Source organism: Esox lucius, chromosome 1, assembly GCF_011004845.1.
Source record: "Esox lucius isolate fEsoLuc1 chromosome 1, fEsoLuc1.pri, whole genome shotgun sequence".
Classification (NCBI taxonomy): Eukaryota; Metazoa; Chordata; class Actinopteri; order Esociformes; family Esocidae; genus Esox; species Esox lucius.
The window spans coordinates 32,189,020-32,209,637 of NC_047569.1; positions in this window are offsets into that span (position 1 = coordinate 32,189,020).

Sequence of the window (20,618 nt, forward strand, 5' to 3'; positions counted from 1 at the left end):
AGCAGGGATGCCCAGACTTCCCTCTCCCCAGACACTTCCTCTAGCTCTTCCGGGGGGACACCGAGGTGTTCCTAGGCCAGCCGGGAGACATTGTCCCTCCAGCGTGTCCTAGGTCTTCCCCGGGGTCTCCTCCCGGTGGGAAGGGACCGGAACACCTTCCCAGGAAGGCGTTCCGGAGGCATCCGAAACAGATGCCCAAGCCACCTCAGCTGACCCCTCTCGATGTGGAGGAGCAGCGGCTCTACTCTGAGCTCCTCCCGGGTGACCGAGCTTCTCACCCTATCTCTAAGGGATCGCCCGGCCACCCTGCGGAGGAAGCTCATTTCGGCCGCCTGTATCCGGGATCTTGTCCTTTCGGTCATGACCCAAAGCTCATGACCATAGGTGAGAGTAGGAACGTAGATTGACTGGTAAATCGAGAGCTTCGCCTTGCGGCTCAGCTCTTTCTTCACCACGACAGACCGATACATCGACTGCATTACTGCAGAAGCTGCACTGATCCGTCTGTCAATCTCCCGTTCCATCCTTCCCTCACTCGTGAACAAGACCCCTAGATACTTAAACTCCTCCACTTGAGGCAGGCACTCTCCACCAAGTTGATTTTAAATTTCATGGCATCAACACATTTAAAAAAAGTTGGGACAAGGCCATGTTAACCACTGTGTGGCATCCCCTCTTCTTTTTATAACAGACTGCAAATGTCTGGGGACTGAGGAGACAAGTTGCTCAAGTTTATTAATTGGAATGTTGTCCCATTCTTGTCTAATACAGGCTTCTAGTTGTTCAACTGTCTTAGGTCTTCTTTGCCGCATCTTCCTCTTTATGATGCGCCAAATGTTTTCTATGGGTGAAAGATCTGGACTGCAGGCTGGCCATTTCAATACCCGGATCCTTCTTCTATGCAGCCATGACATTGTAATTGATGCAGTATGTGGTCTGGCATGTTGGAAAATGCAAGGTCTTCCCTGAAAGAGACAACATCTGGATGGGAGCATATGTTGTTCTAGAACTTCGATATAACTGTCAGCATTGATGGTGCCTTTCCAGATGTGTAGGCTGCCAATGCCACACGCACTCATGCAACCCCATACCATCAGAGATGCAGGCTTCTCAACTGAGCGCTGATAACAACTTCGGTTGTCCTTGTCCTCTTTAGTCCGGATGACATGGTGTCCCAGTTTTCCAAAATTAATTTCAAATTTTGATTTGTCTGACCACAGAACACTTTTCCATTTTGCCACAGTCCATTTTAAATTATCCTTGGCCTTGGCATCCTGTTCAGATATGGCTTCTTTTTTGACCTATAGAGTTTTAGCCGGCAACGGCGAATGGCACGGTGGATTGTGTTCACCGACAATGTTTTCTGGAAGTATTCCTGAGCCCTTGTTGTGATTTCCATTACAGTATCATTCCTGTATGTGATGCAGTGCCGTCTGAGGGCCCGAAGATCACGGGCATCCAGTATGGTTTTCCGGGCTTGACCCTTACGCACAGAGATTGTTCCAGATTATCTGAATCTTTAGATGATATTATGCACTGTAGATGATGATAACTTCAAACTCTTTGCAATTTTTCTCTGAGAAACTCCTTTCTGATTTTGCTCCACTATTTTTCGCCGCAGCATTGGAGGGAATTGGTGTTCCTCTGCCCATTCTGAGAGACAGTGAGACACTGCCACTCTGAGAGGCTCTTTTATACCCAATCATGTTGCCAATTGACATAATAAGTTGCCAATTGGTCCTCCAGCTCTTCCTTATCTCTACATTTAACTTTTCTGGCCTCTTATTGCTACCTGTCCCAACTTTTTTGGAATGTGTAGCTCTCATGAAATCCAAAATGAGCCAATATTTGGCATGACAATACAAAATGTCTCACTTTCAACATTCGATATGTTATCAATATTCTGTTGTGAATTAAATATACATTTATGAGATTTGTAAATTATTCCATTCCTTTTTTACTCACAATTAGTACAGTGTCCCAACTTTTTTGGAATCAGGTTTGTAGTTCTCTTCTACTTATGGTTGACCAATCTCACAACAAACATGCCAGTGAATTTAAATTTACAGTGTATTGGATTGTTTCGATATGTGTAATAAGGTTGATTTTCCCACACATAAGGAGCACACTTTTGAACTAGTATGTGAGAGGGGAGTGGGAATTTATTGGCTGACGTTTGACTTGGGCATATCTGACCAGAAGTTTCATTTCATTACTGCCTCCGTTCCAATGCCAGCCCTGTGTAAAAAGGCAAAGACATTCTTCTGGAATCTGACATTAACACTCACAGCTCATTCGTAGAATAACTATGGCATGTGCATTTACTACCGACAGATCATCACCGACTTGAAATGACAAACAACATTAAACAATATAATTAGAGATTATTCACAGTCCTTAAAAGATGCACAATTGCATGTTTATTTTCATTTTAACTGCAACAATTATTAGCTTACGTACTGAAGCTTTTGTGCATCTTATGGCAAATCTAAGTTTTCCTGATATGATAATTAATTGAATTTGTTTGTAGTTTTCATTAATTGAATATGTTTGGTAGGTGCAGGATTTTTTTGTGACATGACCGTAAACACATTATTATGTGCACATTTTACATACCGCCGGGATACAGAGAGAGCTGCAGAGAAGAGTCTGATCTTCAGCCTGCCGGTGCAGGGACAGAGGCTCTGAAACACCTCCTAGATGGAAGGAATCAAACAGAATGCTGCTGGGGTGGGAGGGGTCCCTGCAGATGCCACACGCCCAACACAGACCCTGCTTGCTTTGGAGGTCCGTAATGGCAGGGAGCTTGGAAGCTGGTGATATACTTGGGCAGTTTTCACCACCCAGTGCAAGGCCTTCCGGTCAGAAGCAGCTGCCAAACCACACTGTGATACAGTTGATCAGAATGCTCTCAATTGTGCTACGGTAGAGGTTTACCATGATCATCTGAGGAGACAGGAGACATCTTCAGTCTGCTTAGACAGTAGAGGCGCTGCTGCACCTTCTTGCCTAGGGTGGAAGCGTTGAGGATCCAGAAGAAGTCGTCAGAGATGTGTATACCCAGGAACTTGAAGCTGGATACACGTTCCTCCGCAGACTGTTCAATTACAGAGAAAGGTACTGGCGCCGATATCCATGAGTTTGACGGCTAGCTTGATAATGGTGTCGAACGCTGACCTCAAGTCAATGAACAGCATACTAACACAGGTGTTATTGTTGTCAAGGTGAGTCAGGATGGAGTGATGTGACAAGGAGATGGTATCTTCCACTGACCTGTTCTGATTGTAAGCAAACTGATAGGGATTCGGTGTGTGGTAAGCAGACATTGAGGTGAGGCAGAACCAGCCTCTCAAGATGATGGAGGTGAGTGCCACAGGGCAGTAGTCATTGAAGATAGCGTTTCCACATGCTTCAGGGGTCAGAATTTTTGTTGATGTGCTGCTCAATCTGCAATGTATGGTCGTGTTTGGTGCTCTTGATTACCCTCTTCAGGTCAGCCCTGGCTGAGCTGTTGGCCTTTGCATCGCGCAGATCTGAAGGCGACGTCACGAGGTCTCCAGGAGAAGGTGTACCTCCCTGTTCATCCAAGGCTTCTGATTACGAAAGTTTGAAATTTGCTTGTGGGTGATGATGATTTTAATGCATGTGTTGACATAATTCATAACGAAGGAAGCATAAGAGTCAGCATAAGAGTCAGCCATTCTACAGAACTTTGTTACGACCTTCCCCATTCTCAGTGTGAACACAACCAACGTCCGATAGCGTTAAACTATTTAGAACAGAAATTAGACTCCATTAGATTACACATCATTTCCTACCCTGCCATTTTTTCTCATTTTATTTCCCTCCCCCTTCCTTTCCCTCCTTCCTCTTTTCTTTTCCCTCCCCATATTTAACATGGATTTTCCTTGTATTTTGCTCAAACAGTTAAAGTACAAAGATGTTAGTAAGATTCGAAGATGGCATAACAATTGCAGGTCATGTTTTGAGTGATTATCTTTGTTTGTTTACTTCTTTGATTCTATTTTGTTTACAGTCTATAACGTATTGGCACGTTTTATACAAAACTCTTTGATGGCAACTTGCTGACTAATTGCTAACAAGGAGCTAGCAAAAATGTCAAAGAGTGGCTGTAATCTTAGGCAAGCTTCTATCAACTTCTGTCCCTCTTACAATTAATATAAGCAAAAAGTAATTATGGAGTGTGCTATATGTTATATACCACAGCTAAGAGATGTTCTTAGGCACAGAGTGCCGGGACACAGCAGCGCGCCAGAACAAAGCCCTTACCTATATTGACAATAAATCACAAACCCCTGAAATACCTTGTCTCTTTCATAAATCAGTTACCAACTCAATTTGATCGGTGATGTGATGTTGTGGTATAGAGTCTCATATACCATGGCTATCAGGTAATCAGCATTCAAACCATCTATACATCTATATTTACACAATCTGCATTCGTCGTCTGCATCAGTGTCACACCAATGCCCCCTAAAGGAAAAGGCTGGCAGGTGCCGGAACATTTCGGAGGCAGCGAAAAGGACCAGCCACTCCCCATGCCCAGTTGCCTCCCACTGAAATCTCCTCAGGGCAAATATAGTCTCCAAAAAAGAAACCACCCAGCTTTCAAACACCCTCACCCATACCTCCAAAAATGCCACTGTGAGGCCTCCCAGATGATAGGACCTCAACCATACATGTGTATATACATATATTTTAATGCAATACAATGACTTGAGTTTATTAACTCTGACAGCCCATGGGTATAACCACACACACAATGACCCATGAAAGGAGATACTCCGGGTCGCTAGGCCTACACACAGACAGAAATGACAGCGTCCTCTATGGTGGGAGCGGGGGGGAGGTAGGTCATTGTATCCCAAATGGTAACCTTCACGCTTGGTGCGTCACAAAGACCGACCACCACCGGGGAGTATATCTCTCCGTCTGGCTTGTGTCTTATCTCTGAGTGGAACAGTGAGCCAAAGCACGCCCCAGATAAGGCAGCAGAAGTGTCAGGGCGGGGCCAGAGGAGCTAATCCAGCAGCTGAGATAGGAGCAGATTGCTCTGGGAGTTAATTGTGCGTCTGTGAGTTATGTAAACATCCCACATGGAGGCAGGCAGCACGGCTTACAAACGCATCCAGGGCAAAGCATGAACAACAGAAGAAGGCAGATGGATGCCTCTGCCATGCACTCCAGCTGAAAGGAGGCTTCAGGATTTTGGTGGAGATCTACAGTGTTCAGAAAGAGGGGACAATGTAGAAGACACTTAGAAGACAGTTACTAGACCTATGTTATATCCCATGAGAAGTGTTAAAATACATATGGCTGGCACCTCATTGCTGTTATACCAAAATAGCATGGGAGGTTGGCTCTACATTATCCTATCTAACAGTCTAGGCTGCATATGTTCATATCTTCACAAATGTTTTCTAATGCCCAAACAATCAGGCTGAGCAGTGAAAGGGCTAAAAGAGATTTAGTTAAATGCATGGTTACACGTCAGTCTTTTCATTAATTGAACACACAGAATATTTTTAGGAAGGCAGTAATGATTAAAACAAATACAATGACAAAGAATGCATGGAGCTTTAGGTTTTGACTGTGAAGAATTGTTGTTGCCTTAGGAAAAAAACGAACAATGAGCATCTAGCACTGGTTTTGAACATGTGATCCTCTGAGCCAGAGGTCCAGATGATAGCAAAAGTGTTGCCCCTAGTGGACAGTGTTGAATGCTTTTCCCAACATCCTGGGTGCGTGGACAAACATTGATTACTATTTGGATCTGCTGTGAACTCAGTGCTTAACCCGTGCACCTGATCACCATCACCTGGCGCTCATCAGATTATCTGGGCCTGGTCAGGTAATCCGCAATCTGTGTTCACGTGTGTTACTAAGCAGATTTCTGGCATGTCCAAAAACTGTTGCTGGATTGGGAATTTGGTGGGCATTAGGACTTTTCTGTCACACAACCAAATCATGCTACACAATAGGAAAATATGTACATGTTGCGGAGTGGGTGTTATTATTTCAATCATGCTTCAATCAATGGTTGACAATCGCCACATGCATTACAACCAACCAACCAACCACACACCAACTCACCCAACGCACACACACATACACCCACCCTACCATTACCAAAATAAAAGCTTAACGTAGAAATGATACTCCCAAACTTTCACTCTGGTAGCCATGCCAACAGAGGAACAGGACAGCTGAGATGGAACAGAGTTCCCCATGGACCCAGGCTAAGATTTCCAATCAGGTTTATCCCTATGATTAGAGGAGTTTACTTGCCTTACAGCACCATTGTATTTGCAACTTAGGTCCACCACCATCTTATAGTTAGGGAACTGTGTTAGAGGGCACATTAACTGAAGTAAAGGACATTTTGGGGCAAAATGCATTCTAAAGCCTTGTTACTTTATTTACCTCACATGGGGCCAAGCCAAAAGGAGTCATTGGACTGCAGTAAGACAAAGCAACCATATTCAATTACAAAGCCCCTGAATTATGCTGGCTGTTTGTAATGCTCTCCTTGGGACCCTTTAGGCTAATCCACAAGCAGGATTTGAACCCTGGTCTTTACAGCCATTCGACGGCCCTTTCATCCTTCAGGGGCCCCCTTCTTGTTGCTCTTCATTATAAAAAAGGAATGTAATTCTCAGACAGTTCTGAGGATTATGACTCATTTTATTTCAGTCAATTGCCAAAATCTGTTCCATGTTAGCCAAAGAGCAGTTAGCTACAATTGCAGTTATACTGTTACAAAGTCATCTTATCTTCCTACCTACTCTATTGCAGCTAATAAGACAACATAATTAATTCATAATTTGTCTTGGCTTGATTGAACTTAATGGCAAAATACACAGCTAAATAAAATAAATGAAAGGGTTATTTGGCAATTTGCATTGTTGAATTAACATTGTGTCACATTTTCTGTGATATTGTTGCTAGTACTAGTTCTCTCCTAAACTCAACTTCCATTTTCCATGTCACTTTTGGGATTGTTTGTATCATAACCCCAAATCATACTGTATGTGTCCAATACCTTTCCAATAGTGCACTTCTTATTTGGAAACTTTCCCAAGGAAGCGTGACACACATCTACCACTATTTTTAGTACATTTTCTTGTTGATGCCATTGGCTAGCCTACTGAGATTTGTAATTATCTAATGAAGTTGCTGAAGATTAGGATTTCTTTTTTTCCAGTAGTAGGTCAATAGGAAGTTTTTGGCAGTACACACTCCATTCAAAGCCAGACTTCACAGCTTTGCTATTCCTGGAAATTAAATTATGTAAAATGTTACTTACTAAATTCCCTGCCAGCTTCAAATTGAAGTTTTCTTCAGTACCTGAAGGACTGGGGAAGATGGACAGGTAACAGTGGTCTGATGAGTGGTTTTTAATTTTTATTACCTTGAACTTGATTGATTTTATTTTTTATACATTATTATTTTATTTATTTTATTTAGATAGCTAAGTTTGCAGCTTGTAGGAAAATCTATTTTGTTATAGAAAGGGAATGGATTCCAATCAAATGCAATGTGAATTGACTATTTCTTTATGTAATGATCAAATCTGGGACAGGTATAGTTTTTTCAGCTTGCAAGCTAGGAGATTTGATCTTGCAAACTTTCAGCTAATGGCCAGGTGCTCTAAACACTAGTCTATAGTTGCCTCTTTACGAGCCTAGAAGCCTACGACTAAGACTCTCACAAAACTGTCACAAATCCGACATAAGGACAAGGCTTGTCATGAAGGCTTGCCATGAATTGACAGCTATATGATGTACCACATGTTCTAGGGAGAGTATTTTTTTTTTACCACACAGCTCTACTTTTTTAATTTAGTATTTTTTTCATAACTTTACAAACCAAGAAGCAGACAAAAGTTTACAAATTATTATTTGGGGCATTAAACAAACAGTTCTTGAAAACTTCTATTTTTCATTATAAAAAAAATGTCATAAAACCAGGCCAATTTTTTGATAATCCTTTGAACATAATGCAAGGTTTGGCTGGGATTTAAAAGAGAAACATTTATAATAATTGTTTATTTAATTTACAGAAAAATGTGTTAAATCATGAAAGGCACTACAGATGGTTACCCTGCTGTTTCTGTGACATCATTAGGTAAAACAAAGAAGAGGCCGCAAATGAGTTGTACCTTGAGTCATATCACAAAAAATGTACATATGAGTTTAGAATTTGTGAAAGAGCCACTGAGGTGTGCTCAGTGATAAAACGGATGGAAATAGGAGTAAGCAGAGGATTTGAAGAGAATTGATGTAGCCAAAAGAGGGGCTAAAAACTCCATTAGGCTGTCTTAGTGTACATTTTATGTAAATGTTATCAGTCAATCATCAAAGAGGAAAACAAGATTGTTCATTAGGTGCTGTGGCTGCAATAGTATGCGTTGCTGTTAATAACTAATTCTATTGAAACTCTTGTGTGGGTAGTGGGCGTGTGAGTTTGGATACATTATTGAAGGTGTGATTCTCACAACAATGGTGCATTGTCTCTTTCCTTTTGAGCATTCTGTTTGTAACTTGTGTACTTCGAGAGATTCTCTGAGAGTCTGGATGGAACCTCCACTTTCTCTAAAATAGTGAATAAAAGCGAGGGGGTTAATAATGAAATTGTAATTCAACACAGAAGATTATCTATCTTTGAAACTTCCAAAACTTCCAAAAACATTTTTTACAGTAATTGTAGTTTTAATTGTACATATTTTCTAACAATAAATAGTCGGCCATGGGAATTCTGAATGACTATGTATGACCATATATTCTTTCACATTCTTTGTGTCTTTATCAAGTGGATGTAGGGTGAAGCCTGACTAAACGTGTTTTCTGTAATCAGTGTCAAGGGTACCACGCTCTTGAATGTTAGAGTCCAATTAGATGCTAAACTGACAGGTAGCTGTCAGGGCCCCCTGAAATCTGTTTAAGCACTTTAGGACTTTAACAGAAGATTGGTGATTTCTTGTGATTAATCAATTTTTTCCCGAAAACTTTCATGGAGCTTCTGTTTAATTAACTTTGACCCTCTGCGTACAGTCATATCAGAATTTAATGGATTTGTGTTTTATCATCAGTTAGAGTGGGGAGAACAAGTATTTTATACACTGCCGATTTTGCAGGTTTTCCCACTTGCAAAGCATGTAGAGGTCTGTAATTTTTATCATAGGTACACTTCAACTGTGAGAGACGGAATCCAGAAAATCACATGGTATGATTTAAAAAAAATTAAGTATTTGATCACCTACCCACCAGTAAGAATTCCAGCTCTCACAGACCTGTTAGCCCTCCTGTTCTCCACTCATTACCTGTATTAACTGCACCTGTTTGAACTCGCTACCTGTATAAAAGACACCTGTCCACACATTCAATCAAACAGGCTCCAACCTCTCCACAATGACCAAGACCAGAGAGCTGTGTAAGGACATCAGGGATAAAATTGTAGACCTGCACAAGGCTGGGATAATAGTATCACAATAGTCAAGCATCTTGGTGAGAAGGCAACAACTGTTGGCGCAATTATTAGAAAATGCCCCCAATAATTAGAAAATTCAGGGGTCAATCTCCCTCGGTCTGGGGCTCCATGCAAGATCTCACCTTGTGGGTCATCAATGATCATGAGGAAGGGCTCAGCCCAAAACTACACGGCAGGACCTGGTCAGTGACCTGAAGAGAGTTGGGACCACAGTCTCAAAGAAAACCATTAGTAACACACTACGCCGTCATAGATTAAAATCCTGCAGCGCACGCAAGGTCCCCCTGCTCAAGCCAGCGCATGTCCAGGCCTGTCTGAAGTTAACCAATGACCATCTGGATGATCCAGAGGAGGAATGGGAGAAAGTCATGTGGTCTGATGAGACAAAAATAGAGCGGTCTAAACTCCACTCACCATGTTTGGAGGAAGAAGAAGGATGAGTACAACCCCAAGAACACCATCCCCACCGTGAAGCATGGAGGTGGAAACATCATTCTTTGGGGATGCTTTTCTGCAAAGGGGACAGGACGACAGCACCGTATTCAGGGGAGGTTGAATGGGGCCATGTATCGCGAGATCTTGGCCAACAACCTCCTTCCCTCAGTAAGAGCATTGAAGATGGGTCGTGGCTGGGTCTTCCAACATGACAACGACCCGAAACACACAGCCAGGGCAACTAAGGAGTGGCTCCGTAAGAAGCATCTCAAGGTCCTGGAGTGGCCTAGCCACAAAATCTTTGGAGGGAGCTGAAAGTCTGTATTGCCCAGTGACAGCCCGAAACCTGAAGGATCTGGAGAAGGTCTGTATGGAGGAGTGGGCCAAAATCCCTGCTGCAGTGTGTGCAAACCTGGTCAAGAAATACAGGAAACGTATGATCTCTGTAATTGCAAACAAAGTTTTCTGTACCAAATATTATGTTCTGATTCTTACTGGTTGGTAGGTGATCAAATACTTATGTCATCCAATAAAATGCTAATGAATTACTTAAAAATCAAATAATGTGATTGTTTTAGATTCCGTCACTCACACTTGAAGAGTACCTATGATAAGAATTACAGGCTTCTACATGCTTTGTAAGTGGGAAAATCTGCAAAATCGGCAATGTATCAAATACTTGTTCTCCCCACTGTAGAACGTCTGCAACTAACTGGAACCAACACTCTATTGATGAGATGGATTTCATTATAGATGAATCCAAGAAAGCCATGACAATAAAAAGAGAAACTCTAAATAGTCAAGTGGCATAAGTGAAAATAATCATTTTGTTAACAGTTATTTTTTGCCTACAACATCTTTGCCGGACCGCGTAAGAAGAGCGCATGTCTCTTACTGACTGACAGACTGACTACCCCTTGTTAAACAGCGTAGTGGTTAGAGACGCAAACTACGGAAAAACAGGTCTCGCTTTCGTTTCCCATCACAGTCAAAACAAATTATGCCTTAGGGTTTGTTCAGGACAGACAAAAACTTTGCTGGCTACAACCTTCGGTAGCTACGTTATAGGAAGCCTAAAATTAAACAGTTCTGGTGGATTTTTGAATTATGCATTAGGATTTGTTCAGGACAGACAAAAACGTTGCTGGCTACACGATTCTCTCGTCTTTTCACCTGACGAAATAGTCAGTTATCTTCATTTATTGTAACGTGGTGGCCGAGTGGAGGAACCAGGCTCAGGCAGACTTGCATTCAATCAGTCGATTTTAATCAAACAAACAATGAATGAAAAACATGAACTGATATAAAGTAAAGTGCTGACGTATAACAGCAAAACAAAACACCCACCAGCTATGTGCGACCCACAAGCGACAATAACTGACAACAGTGGGGAGCAGAGGAGAAACATTGGGGAGGCGGGGCCGCCGGAACAGGCTGGGGAGGCGGGGCCGCCGGAACAGGCTGGGGAGGCGGGGCCACCGGAACAGGGGATGGAGCAGCCTGCACAGGCCGAAGGCGAGGAGCAGGAGAGTGTCCTGCCACGCAGCCTGGGGAGACAGCAGAACATGAACGATGGGTAAGTGTGGCTTACGCCAGGCTGTGGACAGGTGATCCGGCGACCCCCGGATATCAGATGCCTCTGAAAATTATCCACCCCCCCGGACCTTTGCACATGTCATTGTTTTTGATGAAAATCAACACAAAAAAGTATATCATTTCAAAGTGAATAAAAAATATTCAAACATTTCTAAATTAATCTGATAGTGTCAGAAGTATGCTTCTTCGTTATTTTCTAGTCATCAGAAATAGCTCTCTGGTATGTGCGCATCTGAATTCCATAGTTGGATAATAACAATAATAATATCTGGATTCCTGGATATATAAAACTACTACACTGAACCAAAATGTGAATTATATACTGTATGTGAAGTGCTCATGTTTCATGAGCTGAAGTAAAACATCCCAGGAACTTTCCATACACATTTGTTTTACCAGTCAGGGCTAGAAACTCAATACTTATTATTGACTGATTTCCTTGAAACAATTTACAGGTTAAGTTCATATTTTTGTTCAGTTTGTTTACATGTAAGGCAATGAATGGTTATTGTTGGGACAACATTATAACAGGTTATGACAATTTGTGTCAGCTCTGATTACAATTTAGGGCATGGTTATAATGATAATGTAAATTAGTATTATTGGTTATAATGATAATGTAAACAAGAGTTTTAGGTTATAATTAGAATGTAAACTAGTGTTTTGGTTATAAAGATAATGTAAATGAGTGCTTTAGTTTATAATGCTAATGTAAATTAGTGCTTTAGTTTATAATGATAATGTAAATTAGTGCAATAGGTTATAATGGAGATCAACTGGACCCCAGGGTTATTAAAGTATTTGTGTAATTTAGTAATCGAGAATATTTTTTTTCAAGACAAAGTGGAACGAGTAACTAATTGCAAAGTGCAGGGATAGAGCTGAGACAGCAGCGAATAAACAGACATTCAGCTATCTGTCCGATTACTGATAGGAGACAAGCGTCTGGGACGACTCTGGCCACAGGCAGTCACATCTCAATCAAAGCACTTTATTCTGTCATAGCCATCCTCAAATCATCTGTCTCCACAGTTATCCATCTACTTGGTGTTAAACTATACTCAGATTCCCTCAGGTCATAGTTCCTGAGATTGAGTTTAACTTGGAACTTCAGGGTCACATTGTCCTGCCTCTCTTCTCCTCCTTCAAAGTTCCCTTCCATCTCAGCTCTGCAAATGTGGTATTAATGTACATGCAGTCAATTTCTGATTGTCATTTAGTAGGAGGTGATGTTTGATCTGTGGAAGTAGATATGTGTGTTTCATACCTAGCCAGTTTCCAATCCGAAGGGATTTCAGTACATCTTAATCTGCAACATGCAAATTAGCTAAAGATAGTGTATGGCCATTTAAATTAACTGTCTAGATAATATGCTTCCAAATATAACTTGTTTCCAGTAGCCTGTCAGTGTTTGCCAGTGGTGTTCTGTTCCATAGCTACAGTATTCATTGGAGAGAGCAATGAGAGTGTGGATTACAGACTTCTGTTAGGCACATAGGGACTTCTGCTAGGCACATAAACAAAATATCACATTTTACAGATGAGTTCCACAATCTGCTAGAATACAGGGTTCCTTGAGACACTTTGGCATCTGTATTAATGCCATCTGATGCAAGACAGTAAAGAAGAAAAAAGATGCAGCAGCCAAAATACAGAATATCACTAAATGGAATAAAATAAATGAAACTAAATTGGATGATTTGCAGTTTTTCCTCAGTATTTGCATATTCACCTTATGATATGGACAGGTTGATGCATGGTTATCACATCTCTTACTTGTCGTTCAACCATGGAATCATGAAACACAGATTTCTGTCCATGCCACAGCTGTCCTCGGCATGAATATCAAGACGGCCTTGGGCATTAGCCTGTGCCGCTTCGTTGTCCGGTGTGATTAGGCTAATACTATTCACTGTAATCAATGTGTTTGAGACGGCGTCTCACCCACATTGGAACCGCTGGCAGGCAGTGATTACTCAGGCAGCAATAATATATATATATATATATATGTATTATATATTTTTTCTATTCTGCAAAAGCCAGTTTGGGGAATTATTGGTGTGATTCCACACTAGATTCACCAGATTGGAATGAGAATGTCTGTGTTGTTGAACCTGCTGGCGTAGTGCTTCAAACAAACCGAAATAAGTGGGAAAACAAGATTACTGCGACAGTCAAGATACAGCAGGGAGAATCTTGTTCTGAGGAGTTTTATCTGAAATGTTTTGATGGTAGTCTCGGGCCACAACAGTCTAGAATGTGTTACGGGAGGAATATGAAAAAAAGAATTGACAAAATTTAAAGTAATGCACTGCAGTTGTTTTCACACTCTGTGCCCTTGCTACAAACCTGTGATTTACTCTAGGCTACAGTCTGTTGTAAAGTCGGCTCCATTTTTTCAAAGTAGGACCAAAATTCTCTGATCCGGGCTGCTCAGTGAACATTTAAATTTGTGAGGTACTCCCTTGCCTTTGTTGTCTTCCGTAAATAATAATGAAATGGCAACCCAGACCAGGGACAAGACATTGTAATGGTGGAAAACACCAATGATTTACGTGTTCAGCACCCAAGTAACAGACGCTGAGCGTGTTTGGACTCAATAAAATGGTGGACGAGGTGCATTATCTCATCAGCGGGTCATCAGAGGATCTCCAGTCTAATATAACTCTTTGCACAGGCAAGCTGCTGCATGAATAGTGTGCTACATGAAGGATGGTGCTGAGTGCATGGAAAGGGGGTTTTGGTGGTTGTTTAGCATGGCCAGATCTTTACGTGAGAGACGTTGTGTTTACTACCTTGGCTGGATTGTGTTTGGGTGCCATTAATTGCCATGTCCCTGGGATGCTGCTATGCCTGGAGTTTAATTGGTAGATTGACTGGCAGGGTAAGACTACCTTCTGTGCTTCCTGGAGTGGGTGGATGTCCATGCTGTCAATTATCTGTTTGGTGTTTATTTCAGACGGACATCATGGGGCCCCTCATGACAAACATGAGCAGATTATATGGAAAGAGCATTTGTGTTCCGCTGATAAGTGCTGTCTATGGCTTTTGTCTCCCTAGAGCGGTATTTTCGCTGTAGGTGTTAGTTTATAAGCACAGGGGCAAATGACCTGAAATATAGACGGTATAGTTGTTCAGCAAATCTTTACCTACACAGCCCTTGACCTTACAATTTTTTTTTTTTAAAGAAACATTTTGCTTGGGAGGTCTTTAATGGATGTTTTGCACTGAATCTATTCAGCCTTACAGATATACTTGAAATGAAAGAAACAGATGGAAAGTAGCAAGTACTTTTCTTAGCAGTATTTGACTTATTCAAAAGCCTTTATCAATAATGTGGTCTGGCTAGTCAAATGGAGCTCTCCACACATTGTCTGAAAGGCTGAGTTTGGGACTGACTGTTGTGAATGGTTCTGATCCCTCCGGTCCCAGCTGAGGTTTACATCACAGCATGATCCCTTTGAAGTTGTGAGTACACTGCATTTAATATGAGGATATTCAATCTTCCTCGCCCTCTGCCACATTTGATTCAGTTATGCCACATTCCCTCTGATAAAACATGTGGGCATGGGGTGAGAGCATGGCTTCACCACAGCCCTGATCAAATTGGTTCAAAAGTGTGATTTCCACAAGATGTCAATGGAAAGCAATGTATCATGGTAATTGTTCAATATTAGTCAGCTTTTGAAGGTAATCGAAAGGTGGGCAACATTTTCACGCCAGTCACTGCGGAAAAGGAAGAAGGAGAAAAGGCTGTGGTGAAAAATTCCTTGTGTGTGGCTGCTTTTTAGCAATGGCTGCCAGGTGAACGAAAAAGACAATGTTGACACTATGCGTCTGCAATTATGACTTGTAAAAACCCATCTGTCTACTGCCTGGAGGGTAAAAGGAAAGTCAGCACATCCACAGTATAGATGTAAGGTCCAATTGTTTTATTCAAATGTATTTTAACTGCACACACCTTTCCAATATAGTGCTGGCATGTCAACACTTGTGTATGCTGGGCACACATTAAGATGAAGCCTAGGGTAATCACATAATTTTCCACAAATTCATGATCCAAGAACCGATGAAATACTCAAGTCCAAATATCTCTCTAAAATCTCAAGAATTCTGACAATTCAGGTTACTAAATAAAGCCTTTTATTATTTGGTTCATAACAGAATTCCAAACCTCTGGACTTCCAAATCCGACCCTTCCTCCTGGAGTAAATAGAGAGAATCCCAACTTATCCAAAGAAAACTCAGTTGCAAAGGCAACTGGTGATGTCGTCTGTGATCAGGGTACAATCAGTGTCTCCCTCTGTGTGTTCACCCCCCACCCCCAACGAGGAGCACATAACTATGGGTCATGAATCTGGCCCACTTCTCCTAATGGTCGACCAGCATTATGGAACCAGCAGAGGCTGTCAGTCAGTCATTGTGACTGTTCAAGCTAGGCTCCCCTACAATGTAATTACCCTTCATTACGCAGTCAGAATAGCCCCATTTATCTGTTGAAGAACACCCCCTTTACCTGTGGATGTATTCAAATAACACACAAGCCAATAGAAAACGTCAGTGTCATTAAGGCTACAAAACAATTTATTTTGGCTTTTATGCCATTTACTATTAAATATATATTTGCTATATACTATACTATATTATACTATTTACTACTGTATACCATGCTGAATGCACAGTAAAGGGCTTTACATGGTAAAGGGCATTCCCAGAATTTGACAGTAGCTTACAGGTGCTCTAAACTGGTTGTAATATGAATGCAATATTGAATGAGATTCAAGACTCGAGCTTTTACGTTAAGCCTTTACACAGCATACTAATTGCATGTACCAATATTGCTAACATTGTATATAAATATGACTGTGGCATGTTGGGATGGCACTAACTGAATGGCCATCCAGGCAAAAAAACATTGGTTCACCAGTGGGATCCGCTTGTTGTCACTTTAATACAAAACAAATTACAAATATTGTAGTAAAATAAACACTTGCTATCCAGCTTACACGTTGCAAGAAAATAGTGTTGTTGCATATATGCACTTTTGACATTGATTCTGTATTTGTGTACACTTTATCTGGTTTTAACTAATCATTTATAATGTAACATTTAGGGTAACTTCACCCAAACCAACTCAGCTAAATAAATAGTAAATGACTAGCTACAGATGTGGTTATGTGATGTAGCTAGTTTAGGTCAAACTAGCTAGCAATTGTTTGGCTCTTTCAATACAGATAAAGATAAATATGTTAACATTGGGGACTTAATAGTTATCTATATGTTCATGCAGGGCCGATTCTAGGCATAAGCAACATAAGCTTCGGCCGCCCAACTGCTAGGGATCTCAGGTCACCCACACTAGGGGAGAGGGGGCCCTAAATAATTTTTTTCTTAGGGCCCCCAAAAATCTAGAGCCAGCACTGTGTTAATGCCAATAGTTAAAGAAATAGTATATGACCTCGATTTCAGTATTTACAATGCATAGTTTCCATGTAAGGGTATATTGATAAAGCAATACAAAATGTTGAACATTAAGGGCCGGTTTCACAGACACAGATAAACGTAGGCTCTTCAAATCTCTTTTGAAGGGCTGTTTTTAGCAAACTTTGAGAACTGAACTGCGTTGCACCTTTCATCAATTATTTGTTTTATCTTGAACAATAGTTCACTAAAGATTGCTTATCAGTACTGCCAAATCCATTGATGTTGGTCTAGCTAGCTAGTTCTTAAACTAAGAAACATGAATAAGTTATCCCCACGCCCATTCCATTAGACTAGTGTGTTTTGAGGAGATTCTGGCTATAGAAAAAATTGTTCTAACATTACTATTTTTTATTCTGAAAAACAACAAGATACAGATTAATGATACTTCAGGTTCATTGTTGATTGAACTCAAGTGAAACTAAAATGGTTGTGCATACACTTAAATTTACAGTAAATTTAATTACAGGCATATACATATATAAATATAATTTATATATTTTTTACCCTTGATAATACATAACAAATCCGTATAAATTGCAGGTTTTCATTACAGTGTAGTTTACAGTGTCATTTCCCGTCATGGCAATATTTATCATATTCAGCTGCCTAATTTTGTGTGAATCATTCTCTTTTGGTGTGCAGACTTTGTGTATAGTAATTGGATCCTATTTAGCTTCAAATACAGTCCTACTTGAGAGGTGTAGAGCGTGTTAAAAGTAATTCGCCGGTTGTCAATTTTAATCAAAGTGCCTTTTAATCACATTATTTGCTTGCATCTCGTTTTTGTGCTGAGATTAACATGTAAATGGGATCATGTAAGATTTTCTTTCCTTTTTGGGCTTCCGCCTTCTCTTCGGTATCAAACAGAACATCTTCCACTGTCATTTCGTCTTTTATTTGAATGTTTGTTTCAACTGATGTCAACTACGTTTATTAGTTAAACCCCCAACACCTATATCTGCCGCCCATTGAGTGCGCACAGACACTCCACTATTGCATCAGGCAACTGCTGGTAGACACAAAACAAGAAAAAACATTCATATGCTTCGAAATTCTCCGCACTTCCCTTGGTTTCCCAGAAATCAGGGAGTTTTTTTTTATGCTAAATCCCAAATCAACCGCCTACACCATTGGCACAAGGGTCTCCATTGCTTAAGCAGTAAAATAGACAAGGGTGTTGGGGCTGTTTAGACTCTCCAGTGGCTCCTTCCAAGTGTACCATCATGCAGCCTCCACAAGTCAAGTGGAATGCCGTAAGGCGACACGTTATTTTGGTGCTTGAACAATTTCCCACAAAAGAATGGATAGGCGTGTCTAATGATATGCTATATGATTTTGAGCAAAGACACATGAAATGAAATACTTCCTGATTTAAATATATTTCTTCCTAAACAATAGAAGGTATTTGTACGTTTGAATTTCATGCATTTTTTATTAATTTAAAGTGGACTATTAATTGCATCAGATCAAAAGGGTATCATGAAGTTGATGCATTTACTAAACCTGTACTGTATCCACTCCATGGAAGTCACCCTTGGATTTTCTTTGGGAACATGTAAAGTGGTTTGCACTCAAAGCAAGTATGTAGAGGATGGATTAGGATTCACGTTAAGTTACTGAAATTATACACCCTAGTTGAGTACCATAGTACTCTGTGGGGAGCTTATTCAGAGAAATATGTGTGTGTATATAATGTAGCTAATTATGCTAGCATGTCCTTGTCAGCCAATACCAGGTAATCTAAATTGACAAGTATGTGTGTTTGTTATCCAGCGTGTTTGTTCTCACTGTTGTACATCTATCGCCTGTCACTGGAAATTGATTTCATCCACAGTTGTGAATGAAGATGCACTTTGTTGACAGGATGGCAAGGGTACACTGCCAATGCGCGCTTGGATTCAAAGCACTGTTAAATAATACCAGCTGTTGTGGCTTTGCTGATGAATTTGTCTCATGCGTTAGTCATAATAAAAATAGATGCCGTTTTTGACCAGATGCTGCATTCAACCATTCAAGAGGGCTGCTCAAAAATAGCATGCATCAGACACAACATCACAATCAACTTTATAGCCATGAAATGAGGGCAGAGCAAGGGAGGAACGTTTAACACTGTCAATAACTACCATTTGATTATTCCATTTGGTCCTGAACTGAACTGCATCATTTTAAATCCAACCTTTCTTTGAGATTTAGCGTTGCTAATTGCATCTTCAAGGTTGTCAAAGCAGCTGAATGATGCCGTTTTTTGAGGGATGAGCATTCCTTGATGTGAGTTTGTGGTGTGTATTGAGGTTGATTCACTTGGAGCGTAGTGGCATAGAGAATCCAATGTGTTATAGGTTGAGGGAGATGGGGGGTGAAGAGGATGAGGCACAGCTTTTTTCTGGTATTTAATTGGCTATGTTCATGCAAGACTGAGGTTGAAAGATTTACTGTACAGCCTAAGAAAGTGAACAGACGTGCTGAAAATACCTGTTCTATCCCACTGAGCCTGATAAGATAATAAGGCTGGACAGCAGTTAAATTGCGCTTTAAAATGCTCAGAAATAAGTCAAAAACAATACAAAGGGAATAGGAACTGAGTTTGTATTGGCAATTGCATTTATTTGCTGATATTCTTAAAACAAGTTACAGTACAACCTTGTCTAATTCCAATGCAACAACAAATCAAACAAGACGGATATTTATGTTATTGAATAAAAAAATAAAAAAAACGAAAAAGCACTTATTGCAATGTGAAGACATTTTCATGACCATAATTTCTACATTCTGAGTCTATAAGTCTTCGTATTAAAATATTAATGCAATTGAAATATTTCACCTTAAACAGCATAACCATATTCAATATAAGCCATTGGAAATAACTTCATAGGACTAACTTTTCTAATTATAACCAAAATATAATTTAGGCCTACAGCATATAACTATAACCCAATTGACTTGATACATTTCTTACAGCCACGAGATATATTTACCGCATCACAAGGTTATGTCTGTTCTTGACAAAAGCGTACGGTCTACCACAAACCTGACATACAAACACATTTTGATTGAGTTTTGATTGGCGATTACTTGGCCATCATCATGCAATGATAAATACAATCTAGTGACAACCTTTATGAGTTTAGCTCAAGCAAGTCATTTGACTGGGTTGACATGAAGTGAGATGTCACTGAGTTACACTGGCATTCCACCTCTTTCCATCACACACCACGGCCTGGTCTAAGAGGATACAACCTGCTTGCCCCCACCCCAGCATCCTCACCCAAATCTGGGTGAGTTCATGTATGTGAAAAAGCTACAAATACTTTGGTGCATGGCTAGACTTCTCACTTTCTTTCTAAACCCATGTCAGCCACCTTCAGTCCGAAGTTAAATTCAGAATTGGTCTCCTGTTCGGCAATAAACCACCAAACTCCTCTGACAACTGTGCCCATCTAATATTTACCATACTGCCAATCCTGGGCTATGACAAAGTATCTTACAGGCTTGCCAGTAAAATGTTTCTAAATAAGATATAATTTACAACAATGCCATCCGCTTTGTCCCCAGCAACCTAATGCAATAGTCATAATTATTACCTTTACTTTTGG